Source organism: Notolepis coatsorum, assembly GCF_963971535.1.
Source record: "Notolepis coatsorum genome assembly, contig: SCAFFOLD_168, whole genome shotgun sequence".
Lineage (NCBI taxonomy): Eukaryota > Metazoa > Chordata > Actinopteri > Aulopiformes > Paralepididae > Notolepis > Notolepis coatsorum.
In genome coordinates, this window is record NW_028173220.1 from 192,126 (window position 1) to 213,421 (window position 21,296).

General features: G+C 45.0%; 1 pseudogene across 1 annotated transcript in view; it reads right to left on the reverse strand.

The window, feature by feature from the left end:
- Positions 1-21,296, reverse strand: part of LOC311247848 (cingulin-like) — a 144,940-nt pseudogene that overhangs the window by 46,881 nt on the left and 76,763 nt on the right. The window contains exon 2 of the transcript in view: positions 15,574-15,992. The product of the transcript in view is annotated as a cingulin-like (transcript). The remainder of the gene's footprint in view (positions 1-15,573; positions 15,993-21,296) is intronic.

Consider the following 21,296-nt stretch of genomic DNA (forward strand, 5'->3'; position numbering starts at 1 on the left):
TTTCAGTTTTGGGAAGAATTGAAGCAAGTGTTGTTCCAAAAGAAGATTGTTTTATTTTTTTAACAGTATAAGATTACATTAAAGGTTCAGTTTCATTTTTATAAGTACACAGGTTTCAGCTTACAATGTATCAGGATTCAGTCATCTCCACAAAATCTCTCAAAAAAGTGTGTCTCTTGAATGGGCAACAGTCCTTTTTATATTGATACTGTATCATATTTCCGATTGGTCTAAAAACAGTGATGTCACAGGGATGTCATTTTCGCTTAGCAAACCAAAATACAATACGTAGTCCGTATGGACTCCTCCTCCTTTTTACTAGCGTTACCTTTAGTTACCTAGTGTTTTTTAAGTAAGAGAAAGTCCCTCCATTTTTCAGAACAAACAACGGGTTTGTCTGTGGTAACCATGTGGTACCAGGCAGTACCGGGCGAGGCCATCCATAAGATTTCTTATCAAGACTCCTTAGAGTTTTTAGCAGAGAATCTTCAGAGATGCCCTCCTCCAGAAAAACAATTTACACATCATTTTAGTATTATTCTCTACTGACAGTTAATTATAAGCATGACATTATGAAAACTTTCACTGTAAACATTAAACATTTAATTGTTATATAGTTTTTAAGATTCTCTCTATCGTTTTCAAGACTCCCCTTTACTCTAAAATTTCACAACCTCAACCTTTAACTCCCCGGGGGCCCCATCACCTCAGACCATACATGCATGTCTGTCCTGCTTCCTCTCTGTAAGGGTTAACATTACAGTTTTCTCTCCTCTGCTGCTGCATCCTCAGGGCCACATTCCTCAGGGTTAACTCCCCACTGCGGGCCTGCTGATACAGACACCTCCTATGCAGAACAATCATTTCACTATCTTCCAACCAGAGTTCAGTTTTAAAGTCTATAAAAGAATATACTGGTTATATAGGAACGAATCAGGATGTCAATTTCCAAAAGTGTCACTGTTGTTCTGTGGCACTTCACACCCTCTCTGTCATCCTGGTAGGTCATTGTCCATTGTCAATTGAATAATTGAATAATAATAATTGAATAATGAAGCATATAATTACATGTGTTAAATGTCCCTTGACTAAGACAGGGAGGACGTGACCCTCTTTGCGCCGCCCCTGTGCCTCAAATAGATTGCTATCAGCTCTATCTTTAATCTTTCAAAATGTTCAGTTGCTATCGCTATTAGCTCGATCTTAAATTTTTCAAAATGTACAGTTGCTATTGCACGCACTCATCTGTGTTTCACTACACACATGAGTGCATGCTTACCAACTGTCCGTCTGCAACACTACTATCACCAACATCTAAGAAGGGAGATCCCCCCTTGAATGGCCCTTCTAAGGTTTCTCTCCTCCACACTGCCTGTGGAGCTTTTTTCCCTATTGTTAGGTTTAAGTGAGTTTTTCCTTACCTTCGCGTGGGGTATGTCTGGGAGTGCTTGCATTCTTTCATTTATTTGCATCCATCTAAAAATGTTTGCACCTTATGGTGTTCTTGTTCTGTTCTTGACTTATTGTTATGTTTTCTTCTTGACTTGTTTAAAGAAGATCTGTACGGCCCATGGGGACATTAACGTGTGTTGTCGGGCCCTATAAATAAATTTGATTTGATTTGATTTATGTGAAAAATAGGTATATACGGCTATATTGTTACATAAACAACAAAAAATTTTGAACAGAAATCACTGTTCACCCCCCTATATTTTCACTGTCCTTTTTTAGAGAACAGGGCTTTGCTTTTCTTGATTATATTTTTACCAACATTTTATTTTATTGGTAAGGTGTTGTTGGATACTTGGCTGACTTTCTAGTTTTCTTTGGCCTCTCATACTCCGCCCAGCCTCTGGTTGGTGGTGGTGAAGTACTTGTACTGGGGACCTCTTGTCGTGACCCCCCGGTTCGAGAGGTCATCGATCTTGGGTCTTGCAGGCTGTGACCCTTTTCACCTCCCCTGACCTCTTGACTGACCACACTCCTGTGCTCGGTGGAGGGCTGGACTGGATAAATCTTCGGATCCCTCCGCGCCTGACGGAATCCAGACTCAGCCTCGATGTGAGACGTGCTCATCTTAGGGTAAAAAATCAAATCAACCCTAAAATATTCACAGCTGTTTCCCCAGGTCTCCACGGTGGCCCATGTCTTGCCGAGATGTGGGTCACCCGCTCTGGTAACCAGGTAAATCTTCACCCAGGCCGGGAGAATACCGGTCCAGTTGCCTCCCACCAGAACATGGGCCCTACTGGATCTCAATTCTGACACTCAGTCCAAGTAGAAGAAATCCTCGAACGGCATCCTGGTGAAGGGGTCAGAATAAGGTCTTCTCCCTGGTTTTATGCCCACTATGTCAGCCCAACTGGCGGGCAACTTAAGCTCTTCATTCGTCATCATTCTTCCGTTTTCTGCATATAACTGAGATCGTTGGCTGTCGTCTATAACGTCCCATTTTCCTCTTTGGAGCGATATCCTCTTCAACCAGGTTGCTCCTAGGGCCAGAGACAGTGTATCCTCCGGTGATGTAATCGTAGTTGCTGGCTGGCCCTGGTCAGGCATTTTTGGTGAAACCAGGCTTGGTGATGATGACACGAGGGTCGCTCTCCTAGGAACGTGGGGGTCACGATCCAAAATACCCAGTACGCTATCACCATGTAGCAGAAGTTCGTCTTTTAAGATGGTATATTCCTTAACAGCCATCCTCCGTTAGTTGCTGTTGTGTCTATGCGTCTCAGTGTCTCTGACTAGTGTGCGAGAGAGAAAGCACTGATCCTTTTTATCATCATTTCAGAAGAGGCGCCGTCATAGTTGAAGGCCACAGTCTCTTTTTTACATAATTTACGGCCCTTCCTGACCGGGAGAAGAGGCCCATATGACGTAGTAGATTTATTGTAATAATGACCCCTATTATCAAAATGCAGGGGAGGGCCCACCGCACAATCCCCAGAATGATCGCCCTGGCTGTCTGTATCATGGAAGTTGCAAAATTCCAAACATCTCCCACTCCGTCCTTCACGGCCTCTCCTATGTCTTCAGCTGCACGCCCGATAATGGTACCCAGTACTATCGCAAATTGAGTTATGTCCCTCCGTTTGCTCCATTCGTCCACATGCGGTGCTCGATCCTGTGAACAGGACCCATTTGTCATGTTGTTAGCATGTGTAGCCTCTGTCCATCCAAAATCTGGATTCAGCTTTCCTCCTGTTAATAGCGTATGTACTGGAGGGACGAGATGGCGATTGCGGGGTCACGTGGCCGTGACTCTCCACACACTGCCATCTTGGTACCCCTTGGGGTCATCTTGGTCATCTTGGGGTCACCCCCTCTGACCTCTTGGATCTCTCCCATAGTTTGAGGTAGGTTGAATTGTCACTTCTCGGGCGACCCCACGGGTCCCCGAGAATTGTAGCAGCAGTCCTCTATTGAAGTGTGGTTGGCCTGGTCGTGTGACCCTGTCCGTAGGCCTCGCAGGACATCACAGATACAGTCCACAGAGGACTCATTTCTTTTCTCTCTTTCAGGTCCATTCAGGGCTCTCGTCGCCCTGTAACCTGGGTCCAGGCCGATGTCTCTCTGTCCGGTCGAGGAGGTCTAGGAGGTCTGGGAGGTCTGGGAGGTCTGGGAGGTCTGGGAGGTCTAGATGAGGACCTTGAGGATGCTCTGGAGCTTGACCTATCCCGGTCTTCCTCCATTTCCGAGTTCTGACCTGAGTCAGTATATTCCTTCTTGCCATTCGCTGCGTCGTCCACTGACTCCGGGGGACCTCCCCCCCGTCTAAGAATGCTCCTGGCCCGAAATAGGGCAGGTTCTGATCCTTCATAGAGCATACAGCTCTCTCTGCCACCCCGTTCGTATTGGGCTGATAGGGTACAGAGTATTGGGCCATTACACCCGCTTCCTCCAGTGGTTTCAGTCCTGCTCTCAGATACTGCTATTCGTCTCGATGGCACTGGTTCAGGTTTTGTCCCCCTTACCAGCGCACATTGTTCACAGGCCTTTCGGACTGTTGTTTCCGTCCATTTCCTTCTTGCACAGGGGGTCAACTCTGTATTGTGCCTGTCTCGGTCCAGACTGGGTAGTTAGTTACTGTTATGTCTGGTGTTAGCTCTGGCTAGTTAGCCTGCTGTAGACTCAGGCTAGGTAGCCTCTTGTAGATTCAGGCTATGTAGCCTCTTGTAGACTCAGCTCCTGCTGATAACACCAGCCTGTATGATTACGCTGGTTCCACTTCCGTCACAGTAGCAGGACTTATGCTCCTGCTAGCTTCTGGCTTGTTATCCTGCTATAGACTCGTAGAGTTTTCTACTTAAGTTTCGACTCTAAGTAAGCATTATGTTACTTTAAGTTTAAGTGACTGTTTAAAGCTCCCTCTGCCTTTGACTTTAAGGCTCCCTTGGCCTCATCTCCGCTTGCTGCTCTGGGGTTAGTTTCTCCCCCATGTTTTCCCCTGGATCTTGACCGGGGGTTCTTATTTCTCTTTCCATCATTTGGGCCATTGAAGCCCCTTTGGTGAGCTAGCGTCTCCTTGTGCTAGCTTCTCTTGAGCTATTACTCAATATGTTGAGTTATCAGAACTGTGTTCAGTTTCAGAGGTATTTAGCTCCCCATCCTGTTCAGGCTCAGACTCAGTTTCACCTAAAGGTGTCATCTGTGGCCTCGGGTTCTGATCCTTGATCTGAATGTCGCCATCCTCCTCTTCTGGGCCATAGAAAATGGAACAGTGCTCATAATTGATGTTTTTGGCCTTTAGGTACTCGTCTAGAGAGTTGAACGCCTCTATGTCAGTGGAGGGAGATACTCGTTTTGAGGTGGGGCCTGGCGCCTCATAAAGAGGAAGAATGACTACATCGTCCTCTTGGTTTTTTCCATTTCCAAACTCGTCCATGATAGTGTGTCGCAGTGTTCTTGAGCGAGACACATAACCCCTTACTGCCCCCGTTAAGCAGGTTGGCACCTTGCATGGCTGCCTCCGCCGTCTGTGTCTCTTAAGCCCTTGCTGGTTCCGGAAGCTCATGTAACACTGGTCACAGTAGTATGGTTTCTCTCGTGTGTGTACCGTGTGGTGTAGTGTAAGGTTACGCTTCGTCTTGAAGCTCTTCCCACACTGGTCACAGCAGTAAGGTTTCTCTTCTGTGTGTACCGGGTGGTGTTGTTTAAGTTCTGCCTTCGTCTTGAAGGTCTTCCCACACTGGTCACAGCAGTAAGGTTTCTCTTCTGTGTGTATTAGGTGGTGATGTTTAAGGTGAGCCTTCGTCTTGAAGGTCTTCCCACACTGGTCACAGCAGTAAGGTCTATGTTCTGTGTGTACCAGGTGGTGTTGTTTAAGTTCTGCCTTCGTCTTGAAGGTCTTCCCACACTGGGCGCAACCGTAAGGTTTATGTTCTGTGTGTACCAGGTGGTGAACTTTAAGCGCTGTCTTTCTCTTGAAGCTCATGTCACACTGGTCACAGCCGTAGGGTCTCCCTCCTGTGTGTACCAGGTGGTGACGTTTAAGATCTTCCTTCGTCTTGGAACTCCTTCCACACTGGTCACAGCAGTAAGGTTTCTCTTCTGTGTGTACCGGGTGGTGTTGTTTAAGTTCTGCCTTCGTCTTGAAGGTCTTCCCACACTGGTCACAGCAGTAAGGTTTCTCTTCTGTGTGTATTAGGTGGTGATGTTTAAGGTGAGCCTTCGTCTTGAAGCTCCTTCCACACTGGCCACAGCTGTAAGGTCTCTCTCATGTGTGTACCGTACAGTGATTTCTAAGCTCTCCCTTCGTCTTGAAGCTCTTTCCACACTGGTCACAGCAGTAAGGTTTCTCTTGTGTGTGCACCAAGTGGTGACCTTTAAGCTCTCTCTTCGTCTTGAACGTCTTCCCACACTTGTCACAGCAGTAAGGTTTCTCTCCTGTGTGTACCAAGTGGTGACTTTTAAGCTCTCCCTTCGTCTTGAAGGCCTTCTCACACTGGGCGCAACCGTAAGGTTTATGTTCTGTGTGTACCAGGTGGTGTTGTTTAAGTTGAGCCTTCGTCTTGAAGCTCCTTCCACACTGGTCACAGCCGTAGGGTCTCCCTCCTGTGCCAATTACTGCTTGCTGTACAGCCGGCAGCTCTGGGTATTGTGATTTGCTTGGTTCTGTGAATTCCTCACTTCCCGCAAACGTTTCAGGGGACTCTGGGTGTTCCTCCCGTTCTCCTAGGTAGTCCAGACCCAGGTCGGGTATAAAAACTCCCAATCCCTCATCCGAGGGTAATTCCTCCTCTATGATGTGGGAATGATTGTGAGACATTGTGTTGTTACTGGCTCGTTAGCCGATGGTGAGCTAGTTAGCTTCCGTCTGGCTAGGGCCAGCTCATGGGTGTTAGCACTGGCTTGTTAGCCGATGGTGAGCTAGTTAGCTTGTATTCCTGTGAACGGCCGTTTTGGCTGCGTGTCACGTAGCTTTGGGCTAGGTAGCCATCCAGTTAGCATTCCTGTGAACGGCCGTTTTGGCTGCGTGTCACGTAGCTTTGGGCTAGGTAGCCATCCAGTTAGCATTCCTGTGAACGGCCGTTTTGGCTGCGTGTCACGTAGCTTTGGGCTAGGTAGCCATCCAGTTCGCCTTTCTGTGAACGGCCGTTTTGGCTGCGCTTCACATAGCTTTGGGCTAGGTAGCCATCCAGTTCGCCTTTCTGTGAACGGCCGTTTTGGCTGTGCTTCACATAGCTTTGGGCTAGGTAGCCATCCAGTTCGCCTTTCTGTGAACGGCCGTTTTGGCTGCGCTTCACATAGCTTTGGGCTAGGTAGCCATCCAGTTCGCCTTTCTGTGAACGGCCGTTTTGGCTGCGCTTCACATAGCTTTGGGCTAGGTAGCCATCCAGTTCGCCTTTCTGTGAACGGCCGTTTTGGCTGCGCTTCACATAGCTTTGGGCTAGGTAGCCATCCAGTTCGCCTTTCTGTGAACGGCCGTTTTGGCTGCGCTTCACATAGCTTTGGGCTAGGTAGCCATCCAGTTCGCCTTTCTGTGAACGGCCGTTTTGGCTGCGCTTCACATAGCTTTGGGCTAGGTAGCCATCCAGTTCGCCTTTCTGTGAACGGCCGTTTTGGCTGCGCTTCACATAGCTTTGGGCTAGGTAGCCATCCAGTTCGCCTTTCTGTGAACGGCCGTTTTGGCTGCGCTTCACATAGCTTTGGGCTAGGTAGCCATCCAGTTCGCCTTTCTGTGAACGGCCGTTTTGGCTGCGCTTCACATAGCTTTGGGCTAGGTAGCCATCCAGTTCGCCTTTCTGTGAACGGCCGTTTTGGCTGCGCTTCACATAGCTTTGGGCTAGGTAGCCATCCAGTTCGCCTTTCTGTGAACGGCCGTTTTGGCTGCGCTTCACATAGCTTTGGGCTAGGTAGCCAATGGTGAGCTAGTTAGCTCTCGTCTGGCTAGGGCCAGTTCACTTCCAGTGGGCAAAGCACGAAATTGTTTTTTGCATTGTAACTCCCCCCAGATTGAATTTTCACTGCAATCACAAAAATATACTTTAAGTGTGATTCTTTCTTTGAGTAGAACCTTCTACGTTTTTGACTGTAAGAAAACATTACGTAACTTTTTAGTCATGAGTGATCTTTCACTGCAATCACAAAATATACTTTAAGTGTGATTCTTTCTTTGAGTAGAACCTTCTACGGTTTTGACTGTAAGAAAACATTACGTAACTTTTTAGTCATGAGTGATCTTTCACTGCAATCACAAAAATATACTTTAAGTGTGATTCTTTCTTTGAGTAGAACCTTCTACATTTTTGACTGTAAGAAAACATTACGTAACTTTTTAGTCATAAGTGATCTTTCACTGCAATCACAAAAATATACTTTAAGTGTGATTCTTTCTTTGAGTAGAACCTTCTACGTTTTTGACTGTAAGAAAACATTACGTAACTTTTTAGTCATGAGTGATCTTTCACTGCAATCACAAAAATATACTTTAAGTGTGATTCTTTCTTTGAGTAGAACCTTCTACGTTTTTGACTGTAAGAAAACATTACGTAATTTTTTAGTCATGAGTGATCTTTCACTGCAATCACAAAAATATACTTTAAGTGTGATTCTTTCTTTGAGTAGAACCTTCTACTTTAGGTTTTGCCAAATCTGTAATTAAATTTTACTCCAGAGGCTTTTGACAGTTGTCCTGTTTTCTTCTGCCGTTTAGCACCTATTTTAGTTAGTATAAATGCCCATCGTAGGGACGCCATGATAAGTGCGTGTCATAAGCCTAGGTCAGATTGATAATCCCATAACTCATTGGTCCGCATCTCAACTTCAAGCAGCGTCCTGCGACGTCTGTGATGTCTAGGACTCAATGCGTCTATAAACTGCAGGGTTTAAACCCAGCCGACCCAGGCCCACACACAGGCTCTCCTCCGTCCCCTCCAGTCATACGGTTGATTGATTGGAGTTGCGGAGTATATTTATTCTATTTTGCTTCAACTTATTCGGTTACACGTATTACCACTGTATGGCATTACTTGATAATCACAGTTATACAGAACCCACCTTTAGTCCATATGCATAAACATATTTCTCCTTTTACTCCGTCTGGGGAAAGCCACACTCCTAAGGTTTTTTACATCATAAATCAGGCACATTACTGGTAAAGTTACAATGCATGAGTACTACAGCTGTTTATAACATGATGATGACACTACAGCTGTTTATAACATGATGACACTACAGCTGTTTATAACATGATGATGACACTACAGCTGTTTATAACATGATGATGACACTACAGCTGTTTATAACATGATGACACTACAGCTGTTTATAACATGATGACACTACAGCTGTTTATAACATGATGATGACACTACAGCTGTTTATAACATGATGACACTACAGCTGTTTATAACATGATGACACTACAGCTGTTTATAACATGATGATGACACTACAGCTGTTTATAACATGATGACACTACAGCTGTTTATAACATGATGACACTACAGCTGTTTATAACATGATGATGACACTACAGCTGTTTATAACATGATGACACTACAGCTGTTTATAACATGATGATGACACTACAGCTGTTTATAACATGATGACACTACAGCTGTTTATAACATGATGATGACACTACAGCTGTTTATAACATGATGACACTACAGCTGTTTATAACATGATGACACTACAGCTGTTTATAACATGATGACACTACAGCTGTTTATAGCATGATGACACTACAGCTGTTTATAACATGATGACACTACAGCTGTTTATAACATGATGATGACACTACAGCTGTTTATAACATGATGACACTACAGCTGTTTATAACATGATGAAGACACTACAGCTGTTTATAACATGATGACACTACAGCTGTTTATAACATGATGACACTACAGCTGTTTATAACATGATGATGACACTACAGCTGTTTATAACATGATGACACTACAGCTGTTTATAACATGATGACACTACAGCTGTTTATAACATGATGACACTACAGCTGTTTATAACATGATGATGACACTACAGCTGTTTATAACATGATGACACTACAGCTGTTTATAACATGATGACACTACAGCTGTTTATAACATGATGACACTACAGCTGTTTATAACATGATGATGACACTACAGCTGTTTATAACATGATGATGACACTACAGCTGTTTATAACATGATGACACTACAGCTGTTTATAACATGATGACACTACAGCTGTTTATAACATGAAGATGTTGAGCACCGGTCGTAAACCGAGGTCAGATTGATTATCCCATAACTCTTTAGTCCGAATCCCAGCTTCAAGCAGCGTCCCGCGAAGCGTGGGACATCTAGGACTCAATTTGTCTATAACGTTCAGGGCTTAAACTCAGCAGACCTCGGCTCACACACAGGAACCCCCCGTCCCCTCCATTAATACAGTTGATTAAATGGAGTTGCAGGGTATATTTTTATTCTATTTTACACTGGGAAGGACTCTCTATATTCAGAGGAGGTCCATTTCCCTAATCCGTTACACGTATTTATCACTATATGGCTTTACTTGATAATCCCATTATACAGAATCCACCTTTAGTCCTTAATGCATAATCATAAGTCTCCTTTTACTCCGTAGGGATAAAGCCTATAGTTATAGTTATATCCCCATTATAGCTAGGGATAAAGCCACTTACACATATTATCACTATATGGCATTACTTGATAAAACCAGGTTTATCAGAATCCACCTTTAGTCCTTAATGCATAATCATATGTCTCCTATTACTCTACTTGATAAAGCCTATAGTTATAGTTATATCCCCATTATAGCTAGGGATAAAGCCACTTACACATATTATCATTAATCAAAAATGCAACAGGGTGAAGTTACAAATGCAGAACACATTTCAATGCTTACCCGGCCGTCTGAGAGTGAAGAAAAGATACAAAGGATATTTATAAAGAGGTAATTTTAATTAGAAAAAGCTAGTTACAAAAAGATACTGAAGTGGAAAGCACCCAATTCAGTTTAAAATAAGCACAGAACAAAACATCTCATCTCTGCACGGCTTGTGCCCCGTGTCTGGCAGCATTCTTCTCATCTCTCAAAAAAAGTCAGTAGGCACCATTCTTCTTCTCTCTCCAGCTCCGTGTAAAATCCCGCTCTTGAAAGGGCAACCGTCCCTTTTATATCCATCTTACAATATTTCCGATTGGTCTAAAAAACAGTGAAGTCATTTTTGTTTAGCAAACCAGAGTACAATACGTAATTCGTATGAGCTCCTCCTTCTTGGTACTAACGTTACTTCTCGTTACCTAGTGGTTTTTTTAAGTAACTGAAAGTCCCTTCTCTCCCTCAGAACAGACAACGGCTTTGTCTATGGTGACCACGTGATATCGTACCATGTACGGGGCCTCTCCAGTATCTCTTAAGGATCCCTCCAGACAAACAGTTTTTACACATTATTCTGTTAGTATTATTCTCTACTGATACTCAATTTATAAGCATGCCATTTTGAAAACTTTTACTGTACACATCAAACATTTAATTGTTATATAGTTTCTTTTTTAAGATCTCCCTCTATAGATTCAAGACTTCAACCAGCAACCCTTCCCGTCTGAAAGGGTTAACATTACACAGCTCTTTCTCCTCTGTCTCTGTCTCTCTCCTCTCCAGAGGCCCACATTCCGCTGGTTCACTCCCTTTTCACAGCTTTTCACAGACAGGCCCCTTCTATGAAGACATTTAAAGGCTCAGTTCCATTTTTTTATAAGTAGAGCCATCATAGAGCTGTCTTTCCAGAGTTCAGTTTAAAGATTTATACTGGTCATATAGGAACGACCCAGGATGTCATTGTCAAAAAGTGTCACTTGTTCTGTGGCACTTCTCACCCACTCTGTCATTCTGGGCGGTCATTGTCCATCATCAACTGAATAATGAAGCATATAATTACATGTGAAAAATAGGTATATACGGCTATATTGGAACGACTCAGGATGTCATTGTCAAAAAGTGTCACTTGTTCTGTGGCACTTCTCACCCACTCTGTCATTCTGGGCGGTCATTTTCCATTGTCTTAATAGCGTCTGTACTGGGGGACGAGATGGCGATTGTGGGGTCACGTGGCTGTGACTCTCCACACCCCCTCTGCCATCTCGGTACCTTGTTACCCTGGTAGCCGGCGGGAAGACTTGCATCTGTTGTTCCCTGGCTGGACGGCTCGACAGGATAGGGGTCACGTTGTTGCTTGGTATCCGGCGGGAAGACTTGCATCTGTTGTTCCCGGCCGATGCACCCAGGCTGTTGTCGTCTTGGTCATCTTGGTCACCTTGGTCATCTTGGTCACCTTGGTCATCTTGGTCATCTTGGTCATCTTGGGCACCTTGGTCATCTTGGTCACCTTGGTCATCTTGGGGTCGCCCCCTCTGACCTCTTGGACCTCTCCCATAGTTTGAGGTAGGTTGATTTGTCACTTCTCGGGCGACCCCCACGGATCCCCGAGAATTGTAGCAGCAGTCCTCTATTGAAGTGTGGTTGGCCTGGTCTTGTGACCCTGTCCGTAGGCCTCGCAGGACATCACAGATACAGTCCACAGAGGACTCATTTCTTTTCTCTCTTTCAGGTCCATTCAGGGCTCTCGTCGCCCTGTAACCTGGGTCCAGGCCGATGTCTCTCTGTCCGGTCTGGGAGGTCTAGGAGGTCTGGGAGGTCTGGGAGGTCTGGGAGGTCTGGGAGGTCTGGGAGGTCTGGGAGGTCTGGGAGGTCTAGATGAGGACCCTGAGGATGCTCTGGAGCTTGACCTATCCCGGTCTTCCTCCATTTCCGATTTCTGACCTGAGTCAGTATATTCCTTCTTGCCATTCGCTGCGTCGTCCACTGACTCCGGGGGACCCCCCCCCCTGTCTAAGAATGCGGCACTGGTTCAGGTTTTGTCCCTTTACCAGCGCACCTTTACCAGCGCACATTGTTCACAGGCCTTTCGGACTGTTATCGCTCTTTGTTTGGCTTTATGTATGAGAATGTTGTTAGTTCTCAGGTATACCAACATCCTCCTGCTTCCGGCATGTCCAAGGTTATCATATACCTGTCCGATCATGTGAGTAGCCTCGTCCTGTTAGCAATGGCTAGTTAGCCTGCTATTCGCTCCTATTCGCAATGGCTATTTCAGCCTGCTCGCAATGGCTATTTCAGCCTGCTATTCGCAATGGCTATTTCAGCCTGCTATTTGCAATGGCTATTTCAGCCTGCTATTCGCAATGGCTATTTCAGCCTGCTATTCGCAATGGCTATTTCAGCCTGCTATTCGCAATGGCTATTTCAGCCTGCTATTCACAAAGTAGAGTTTTTTCTACTTAAGTTCTGACTTTAAGTAAGCATTTAGTTACTTCAAGTTCAAGTGACTTTAGGGCTCCCTAGCCCTATTAGTCGCGAGTAAACGCCACTTCAAGTGGTTTCTTATGAACCCTCTCTTGTTCCTGATAGATTTTTTACCTCTTAGGCTGTCTGCTGCGCTTTGCAGACCTCTACGTCACTCATTGTTCCAGATCTCGAGCACTTAGGAGGAGTCTTGGTTGGAGAGGATTGCTTGCTGATAAGATCACACTTGAGTAAGGTTTTAACTCAAATCTGTAATAAATTTTACTCCAGAGGCCCCTGACCGCAGTTATTTCAGTTCATATTCTTTCGGCTTTTGATACCTATTCAATTAGCATAAAGCCCAACTCACGAATGTTCTAAGCCCCAGAACCTCCAATCCGTTTTGACAGACCTATAAACCAGTGACTCGGCCGCCCAAGCATCACAGCGTCCTGTATGCTGAAGCTTCCGAGTCCCCACAAATCTGATAGGCCCGTCGGATATAGAGACCCTGATGCTCGCTCTGTCCCCCCGCGTCAAGGTGCTAAGCTTGATGAGAGTTTGCAGAGTCTCAATTTTTATCCATAGGCGCTGGTGAGTGTACATCTCACGCAGCTGATATGGTTGGTACAGGTGCTAACCTACCAGATGGTAGCTGTCAGGAAATCCCCTTTGCATGAAATAGATTACAAATTCTTTCGTCCTCTCTACTCTGGTTTAGAGAAAAGACGGACATCTTTACAGTATTTGTGTTGAGAAAGCATTTTGACTTGGTCATACAGCATGCATTCCGTCCGTAACTGGTCTCGGGACCATGCTGCGCATTTGGCTGCAAGACGGTTACCACCTGGTACACCGATGAATAGCTTTTCAAGCAGTAAGCCTGATCTTTGCCTAGGCGTTCCACGTATGACTGATTCTGCTGCAACAGTGAGAGACAAGCTCCCGTCTCGCACCTGTGGGATTAGTTTCTCCACCATATTTTCCCCTGGATCTTGACCGGGGATTCTTACTTCCATTTCCATCATTTGGGCCATTGAAGCCCCTTCGGGGACCTCCAGTCCTTTGAGGTGTCTCAAAATGCGAGCGGCCTCCGGGTCATCATAGAGAGGTGACCCATGGAAAATCTGAGCACACTTATGGATATAAGCAGCCTGGGTCTCCCCTCGAAGCATTTCTGGGGCCAGTTTTTTGAGCACTTGGGTTTTGCTTAACAATTCTTGTGCTTTGTTGCTTTCTCCATATTGGGTGCTGTCACGCAGACTCCTGCCTGTATGTGAACTCTTTCCTCTCGGTCGGTAAATGTCTCCGGGAGATTGGGCTAGTATGGAGTGAGGGCTCACTTCCGGTCGGTGTTCCTCTGTGCTGTGTCTCAGGGCTCGGATTGGGCTTATGGACGGGGCCTCGTTCAACCAGTTTCTTTCTCTCTTGGCTATTTCAGCCATGGCCCTGTCTAGCTTGTACACCTGTTCACGTAGTATGTCATAGCCTGCATGTAAGTGTGCATGCTTGTATGGTTCTGTTACCCCAGGGTGAGACAACACTTTTTCTGCCACGGGTGACCGGGCTAAGGCCTGAGCCGTTCCCCATCTCACGGGATATGCTGGCATAATATCCCCTGTTTTCTTTCCTTCCAAGTCTCCTTCACTCTCTTCGGAGACGTCCTCCAATCCTGAGCTCCAGGTCAAGCCCGAGGGTGACTGAAAGGTGGTGCCTTTCAGAGTAGGCCCCTTGCCTATAGGTCTCAGTTTGACCGGTTTCGCTCTCTTGTTTCGAGGTCTAGGAGGTTCGCCCCTCGGGTACCGAACTCTCTCCCTAGATCTTGATCGAGATGAAGACTTGGAGGATGCTCTGGAGCTTGACCTATCCCGGTCTCCCTCCATTCCTGAGTCCTGATTTAGGTCAGTATACTCCTGTTCGCTACTTGCTGGGTCGTCCCCTGAGTCCGGGGGACGGCCTAGAAGTCTATGGATACTCCTGGCCTGAGATCGCGCAGGTTCCGCCTTTTCAGGTTCGAACGGTACTGTCGGTCTCCTGGGTGTGGATGATCTCCCTCTCTCCGCTGCTCGGGAGGAGTTCTGGGAGTTGGACCTTTCTTTCCTGGGTACGGGTCCCGATCCCTTAGGGTTCGGAGGGGGAGTGAGAGGTACCAATGCAGGCTCATCGTCCTCGTCTTCCTCACCCTCCCCGGCTCTATCCACGGCCAGGGTTATTGACTCATGGTCCCTAGGTTCCATCATGAGACGGATCTCCGTGTGCCCTGCACTCCTTAGGCTTGAGATCGTGCTGATTACAGCTTTCCCCAACCATATGCCTCTTTGGCCATATCCTCGAGACCTGCCCCACATCAGGTTTATGGCTAGTCGGTAGGGCATGTCCTTAGTACCGTGGCCAGCATAGATTTCCCTTTTCTGCAGTAGTTCCTTTATACGGGACACCAGTCTGTCCCAGTTTATGTGTGAGGACTCTATCTCCTTGTATTGGTCTTGACTTAGTGTCACATGGACAATTTTCTCCGCGTGAAACACCTCATAATCACACTCTGTGATTACTGCCTTGCCTGGTTTCAGGGGCTTTTTGGTCCTTTTTTCCATTACCTGTTTCCTCAGGTTTCGGTAGTAAGAGCCTCCTGCCGTTACCATGCTTGTTTCCCATCTACCATAGTTCGTCAATGACGGTCCAGTGAAGGTGAGGATTGACCATGGTGTATCAGAGTTATCGGTCCAGACTGGGTGGTTAGTGACTGATATGTTTGGTGATTGTCTGTGAGACCTTGTAGACCACGTGGTCCTGGGCTTATGCACTGCAGGGAGTGATCTCGCTCCTGCAGCTCCTTCAGCTCCTCCTCAAACTCCTCCTTCTCCAGACGAGACTGCAGCAGCTCCTGTTTGGTGCTTCGCAGTTCGTCTCTGGTGGTGTGGAACTGCTCCATCCAGTGGGCACTCTCGTCCCTGCAGTCCTCTAGCTGCTGCTGCAGGGAGCGCACCGAGGTGTTCACACGCTGCCGCTCTGCCTCGATACCTGCCTGAGACTGGGACACCTGCTCCATGCTGCTCCTCAGCCTCTCCATGTCGGTGCTGTACTGCTCCCTGAGGGTCTCGGATCTCCCGGTCGTGCGTGGCCACCTCGTCCTTCAGCGCCCCCTTCAGGGCCGTGAGCTCCCGCTCCCGCTGCCTCAGCGTCTCCTGGAGCTGGAGGTTGTCATCCAGTTAGCATTCAGTTCACTCCTGGCTTGTCAGCCCATGTTCCAGTGAACACGCCGTTTCAGCTAGCGTCACGTAGCCTCGGGCTAGGTAGCCATCCAGGGAACATTCAGTGAACGGTCGTCTTGGCTGCGTGTCACGTAGTCTCCCCTCCTCACAAACAGTATCTTTGGGCTAGGGGAGCCATCGCCTTTCTGTGAACGGTCGTTTTGACTTCGCTTCACATCCAGTCTCCCCTCCTTACAAACAGTGTCTTTGGGCTAGGGAGCCCTCGCCTTTCTGTGAACGGCCGTTTTGGCTTCGCTTCACATCCAGTCTCCCCTCCTTACAAACAGTGTCTTTGGGCTAGGGAGCCCTCGCCTTTCTGTGAACGGCCGTTTTGGCTTCGCTTCACATCCAGTCTCCCCTCCTTACAAACAGTGTCTTTGGGCTAGGGAGCCCTCGCCTTTCTGTGAACGGCCGTTTTGGCTTCGCTTCACATCCAGTCTCCCCTCCTTACAAACAGTGTCTTTGGGCTAGGGAGCCCTCGCCTTTCTGTGAACGGCCGTTTTGACTTCGCTTCACATCCAGTCTCCCCTCCTTACGAACAGTGTCTTTGGGCTAGGGAGCCCTCGCCTTTCTGTGAACGGCCGTTTTGGCTTCGCTTCACATCCAGTCTCCCCTCCTTACAAACAGTGTCTTTGGGCTAGGGAGCCCTCGCCTTTCTGTGAACGGCCGTTTTGGCTTCGCTTCACATCCAGTCTCCCCTCCTTACAAACAGTGTCTTTGGGCTAGGGAGCCCTCGCCTTTCTGTGAACGGCCGTTTTGGCTTCGCTTCACATCCAGTCTCCCCTCCTTACAAACAGTGTCTTTGGGCTAGGGAGCCCTCGCCTTTCTGTGAACGGCCGTTTTGGCTTCGCTTCACATCCAGTCTCCCCTCCTTACAAACAGTGTCTTTGGGCTATGGAGCCCTCGCCTTTCTGTGAACGGCCGTTTTGGCTTCGCTTCACATCCAGTCTCCCCTCCTTACAAACAGTGTCTTTGGGCTAGGGAGCCCTCGCCTTGGGTAGGGCCAGTTCGCTTCCTGTGGGCAAAGCACGAAATTATGCTGCACTTGTAACTCCCCCCAGAGCTCTATAAACATTATGTTACCCTTTAGTTGTGAGTAAACGTTGCTTTAATCACCAAGATAGAGCTTTCTATTCATTTGTGATATCCCCGAGTAGAGCCTTCCACTCGAGTCGCCAGTAGAGCTTTCTACTTTAATTTTAGCCAAATCTGTGATTTAATTTTACTCCAGAGGCTTTTGACAGTAGTCCTGTCTTCTTCGGCCGTTTAGCACCTATTTTGGTTAGTATAAATGCACATCGCCAGGGACGCCATGTTGAGCACCGGTCATAAACCGAGGTCAGATTGATTATCCCATAACTCTTTAGTCCGAATCCCAGCTTCAAGCAGCGTCCCGCGAAGCGTGGGACATCTAGGACTCAATTTGTCTATAACGTTCAGGGCTTAAACTCAGCAGACCTCGGCTCACACACAGGAACCCCCCGTCCCCTCCATTAATACAGTTGATTAAATGGAGTTGCAGGGTATATTTTTATTCTATTTTACACTGGGAAGGACTCTCTATATTCAGAGGAGGTCCATTTCCCTAATCCGTTACACGTATTTATCACTATATGGCTTTACTTGATAATCCCATTATACAGAATCCACCTTTAGTCCTTAATGCATAATCATAAGTCTCCTTTTACTCCGTAGGGATAAAGCCTATAGTTATAGTTATATCCCCATTATAGCTAGGGATAAAGCCACTTACACATATTATCACTATATGGCATTACTTGATAAAACCAGGTTTATCAGAATCCACCTTTAGTCCTTAATGCATAATCATATGTCTCCTATTACTCTACTTGATAAAGCCTATAGTTATAGTTATATCCCCATTATAGCTAGGGATAAAGCCACTTACACATATTATCATTAATCAAAAATGCAACAGGGTGAAGTTACAAATGCAGAACACATTTCAATGCTTACCCGGCCGTCTGAGAGTGAAGAAAAGATACAAAGGATATTTATAAAGAGGTAATTTTAATTAGAAAAAGCTAGTTACAAAAAGATACTGAAGTGGAAAGCACCCAATTCAGTTTAAAATAAGCACAGAACAAAACATCTCATCTCTGCACGGCTTGTGCCCCGTGTCTGGCAGCATTCTTCTCATCTCTCAAAAAAAGTCAGTAGGCACCATTCTTCTTCTCTCTCCAGCTCCGTGTAAAATCCCGCTCTTGAAAGGGCAACCGTCCCTTTTATATCCATCTTACAATATTTCCGATTGGTCTAAAAAACAGTGAAGTCACAGGCTGTCATTTTTGTTTAGCAAACCAGAGTACAATACGTAATTCGTATGAGCTCCTCCTTCTTGGTACTAACGTTACTTCTCGTTACCTAGTGGTTTTTTTAAGTAACTGAAAGTCCCTTCTCTCCCTCAGAACAGACAACGGCTTTGTCTATGGTGACCACGTGATATCGTACCATGTACGGGGCCTCTCCAGTATCTCTTAAGGATCCCTCCAGACAAACAGTTTTTACACATTATTCTGTTAGTATTATTCTCTACTGATACTCAATTTATAAGCATGCCATTTTGAAAACTTTTACTGTACACATCAAACATTTAATTGTTATATAGTTTCTTTTTTAAGATCTCCCTCTATAGATTCAAGACTTCAACCAGCAACCCTTCCCGTCTGAAAGGGTTAACATTACACAGCTCTTTCTCCTCTGTCTCTGTCTCTCTCCTCTCCAGAGGCCCACATTCCGCTGGTTCACTCCCTTTTCACAGCTTTTCACAGACAGGCCCCTTCTATGAAGACATTTAAAGGCTCAGTTCCATTTTTTTATAAGTAGAGCCATCATAGAGCTGTCTTTCCAGAGTTCAGTTTAAAGATTTATACTGGTCATATAGGAACGACCCAGGATGTCATTGTCAAAAAGTGTCACTTGTTCTGTGGCACTTCTCACCCACTCTGTCATTCTGGGCGGTCATTGTCCATCATCAACTGAATAATGAAGCATATAATTACATGTGAAAAATAGGTATATACGGCTATATTGGAACGACTCAGGATGTCATTGTCAAAAAGTGTCACTTGTTCTGTGGCACTTCTCAGAAGATGACACTACAGCTGTTTATAACATGATGACACTACAGCTGTTTATAACATGATGATGACACTACAGCTGTTTATAACATGATGACACTACAGCTGTTTATAACATGATGATGACACTACAGCTGTTTATAACATGATGACACTACAGCTGTTTATAACATGATGATGACACTACAGCTGTTTATAACATGATGACACTACAGCTGTTTATAACATGATGATGACACTACAGCTGTTTATAACATGATGATGACACTACAGCTGTTTATAACATGATGACACTACAGCTGTTTATAACATGATGATGACACTACAGCTGTTTATAACATGATGACACTACAGCTGTTTATAACATGATGACACTACAGCTGTTTATAACATGATGATGACACTACAGCTGTTTATAACATGATGATGACACTACAGCTGTTTATAACATGATGACACTACAGCTGTTTATAACATGATGATGACACTACAGCTGTTTATAACATGATGACACTACAGCTGTTTATAACATGATGACACTACAGCTGTTTATAACATGATGATGACACTACAGCTGTTTATAACATGATGATGACACTACAGCTGTTTATAACATGATGACACTACAGCTGTTTATAACATGATGATGACACTACAGCTGTTTATAACATGATGACACTACAGCTGTTTATAACATGATGACACTACAGCTGTTTATAACATGATGACACTACAGCTGTTTATAACATGATGATGACACTACAGCTGTTTATAACATGATGATGACACTACAGCTGTTTATAACATGATGACACTACAGCTGTTTATAACATGATGATGACACTACAGCTGTTTATAACATGATGACACTACAGCTGTTTATAACATGAAGACACTACAGCTGTTTATAACATGATGATGACACTACAGCTGTTTATAACATGATGACACTACAGCTGTTTATAACATGATGACACTACAGCTGTTTATAACATGATGACACTACAGCTGTTTATAACATGATGATGACACTACAGCTGTTTATAACATGATGATGACACTACAGCTGTTTATAACATGATGACACTACAGCTGTTTATAACATGATGATGACACTACAGCTGTTTATAACATGATGACACTACAGCTGTTTATAACATGATGATGACACTACAGCTGTTTATAACATGATGATGACACTACAGCTGTTTATAACATGATGACACTACAGCTGTTTATAACATGATGACACTACAGCTGTTTATAACATGATGATGACACTACAGCTGTTTATAACATGATGATGACACTACAGCTGTTTATAACATGATGATGACACTACAGCTGTTTATAACATGATGATGACACTACAGCTGTTTATAACATGATGACACTACAGCTGTTTATAACATGATGATGACACTACAGCTGTTTATAACATGATGATGACACTACAGCTGTTTATAACATGATGACACTACAGCTGTTTATAACATGATGACACTACAGCTGTTTATAACATGATGATGACACTACAGCTGTTTATAACATGATGACACTACAGCTGTTTATAACATGATGACACTACAGCTGTTTATAACATGATGACACTACAGCTGTTTATAACATGATGACACTACAGCTGTTTATAACATGATGACACTACAGCTGTTTATAACATGATGATGACACTACAGCTGTTTATAACATGATGACACTACAGCTGTGTATAACATGATGACACTACAGCTGTTTATAACATGATGACACTACAGCTGTTTATAACATGATGACACTACAGCTGTTTATAACATGATGACACTACAGCTGTTTATAACATGATGACACTACAGCTGTTTATAACATGATGACACTACAGCTGTTTATAACATGATGACACTACAGCTGTTTATAACATGATGACACTACAGCTGTTTATAACATGATGACACTACAGCTGTTTATAACATGATGATGACACTACAGCTGTTTATAACATGATGACACTACAGCTGTTTATAACATGATGATGACACTACAGCTGTTTATAACATGATGACACTACAGCTGTTTATAACATGATGATGACACTACAGCTGTTTATAACATGATGACACTACAGCTGTTTATAACATGATGACAC